Raw genomic sequence first — 2,500 nt, forward strand, 5'->3', positions numbered from 1 at the left:
GTCTTCCTTTGAATCTTACAAAACATTAGGTCAAACCACATAATGTGGTGGTGATACCATAATTAATACTAACTATATAAGTAGAGACAATATGCACATTATATTATACTACATTACACTAATACAGATTATATAAGTAGAGACAATATGCATATTATATTACACTACATTACACTTAGCTGATGATTTTTGTCCAAAGCGAGTCATTTAGTTATTTTCAGTACAGGGTATTGGTTACAGTCCCTGCAGCAGTGTGGGGTTAGGTGCCTTGGTACAGGGTATTGGTTACAGTCCCTGCAGCAGTGTGGGGTTAGGTGCCTTGGTACAGGGTATTGGTTACAGTCCCTGCAGCAGTGTGGGGTTAGGTGCCTTGGTACAGGGTATTGGTTACAGTCCCTGGAGCAGTGTGGGGTTAGGTGCCTTGGTACAGGGTATTGGTTACAGTCCCTGCAGCAGTGTGGGGTTAGATGCCTTGGTACAGGGTATTGGTTACAGTCCCTTCAGCAGTGTGGGGTTAGATGCCTTGGTACAGGGTATTGGATACAGTCCCTGGAGCAGTGTGGGGTTAGGTGCCTTGGTACAGGGTATTGGTTACAGTCCCTGCAGCAGTGTGGGGTTAGATGCCTTGGTACAGGGTATTAGTTACAGTCCCTGGAGCAGTGTGGGGTTTGGTGTTTTGCTCAAGAGCACCTCAGCCATGGAGTGTGATAAGAAGTGGACGGCTGGGATTCAAACCTGCAACCCTCTGATCTAAAGCCCATCTCCTTAACCATCAGGCCAAAGCTGCCCCCTACACAATTCATTTGCTTCCTAAAGGAAATAATTCTACATGCATATCATTATGACCCCATGAAGGACCCATAGTGTGTGTGTGTGTGTGTGTGTGTGTGTGCGCGTGTGCGTGTGCGTATGCGTGTGCGCGCGTGCGTGTGTGAGTGTAAGTGTGCATGCGTGCATGGTACAGAAAGAGAAAGAGCTAGAGAAGAGCTCACCCAGGCTCTCAGCGGTCTCCTGCTAATCTGTGTGGCACAGGCCTCGGCCAGACATGCCATGGTGCCCCCCTCTGCTGTATCCACGCAGACACACACACACACACACACAAGAAAACACACACGCACACGCGCACACACACACTCCATGGTGCCCCCCTCTCTAGTCCGGCATGTCATGGTGGCGCCTCTAACCATGGTGGCCCTCTATACTCGTGCCAACTCCGGGGGCACACATGACACGCCTTCCCAAGCAGCTGGCGGACACAAAAACCCTTTAGCTCAGTGGCATTTAGCAACACGAGAGAGAGAAGAGGAGAGAAGAGAAGAGAAGAGAAGAGAAGAGAAGAGAAGAGAAGAGAAGAGAAGAGAAGAGAGAAGAGAAGAGAAGGAAGAAGGAGAAGAGAAGAGAGCGAGAGAAGAGGTGAGACGGAGAGAGAAGAGAGTGGGGGGTGGCGCGAGAGCAAGAAAGAAAGCAAGAAAGAAAGCAAGAAAGAAAGCAAGAAAGCAAGAAAGCAAGAAAGAAAGAAAGAAAGAAAGAAAGAAAGAAAGAAAGAAAGAAAGAAAGAAAGAAAGAAGAAAGAAAGCAAGGGAGAGGAAAGAAACAAGGGAGAGGAAAGAAACAAGGGAGAGGAAAGAAGCAAGGGTGGAGATCAAAGAACGAAAAAGTAAACAAAAAAAAAATAAAAGAAGCAGAACACAAGAACAGACCTTCATGAAACTGTAATAATCTCGTATCACCAATTGCAGCATATTCCTCCAAAAGCACCGCTTTTCCACCAACGCTGCGTCACTGTTGAACAACATGTCAAACTGTATTGCTGTGCAAAAAGGTCAACATTGAAACCACAATGTTTGACAGCCCAGGCCTTGCCTTACATTACATTACATTACCACTTAGCGGCCACTTTCCTACACAGCAAGTTACAAGTTTGTACAACAAAACACACAACAACGTTACTAAGGAGAGGAATTTTTGACTGGATGTCAATGGAGGAAACAAATCCTTGACCAGCATCGCTGCTTGGCCCCTAATGTCTTGAATAAGAGGCAGGAAACTGAGGAGCAGAGGCAGTGGAGAGGAATGAGGCCTCTGGTGCCCCCAGGTATAACACTGCCTCAACAATAACTTTGTGGTGTTTACAGGGACAGAGAGAGATATGCACAAGGGCATAGCAAAATAACAAACAAAAATCACAGAAAATTCCGAAAAAAACAGCGAGCCGAGGCGTGAAAACATTACTGCAGGACAATGTTACTGTGAGTCAAAAGGGAAGTGTGTTTGTCAGAGCAGAAGGGGAGAAAGAAAGAAAGAAAGAAAGAAAGAAAGAAAGAAAGAAAGAAAGAAAGAAAGAAAGAAAGAAAGAAAGAAAGAAAGAAAGAAAGAAAGAAAGAAAGAAAGAAAGAAAGAAAGAAAGAAAGAAAGAAAGAAAGAAAGAAAGAAAGAAAGAAAGAAAGAAAGAAAGAAAGAAGACAGACAAAGACGTAGGTGAGAGTAGTGCTGCAGAGAG

The 2,500-nt window shown here is 45.0% G+C and overlaps 1 protein-coding gene across 1 annotated transcript in view; it reads right to left on the reverse strand.

Moving 5' to 3' along the window:
* The window catches only part of LOC134467115 (dedicator of cytokinesis protein 1-like), a 551,248-nt gene that overhangs the window by 372,484 nt on the left and 176,264 nt on the right, over positions 1 to 2,500 (reverse strand). The gene's annotated exons all lie outside the window — the stretch shown is intronic.

This window comes from Engraulis encrasicolus, chromosome 17 (genome assembly GCF_034702125.1).
Source record: "Engraulis encrasicolus isolate BLACKSEA-1 chromosome 17, IST_EnEncr_1.0, whole genome shotgun sequence".
NCBI lineage: Eukaryota > Metazoa > Chordata > Actinopteri > Clupeiformes > Engraulidae > Engraulis > Engraulis encrasicolus.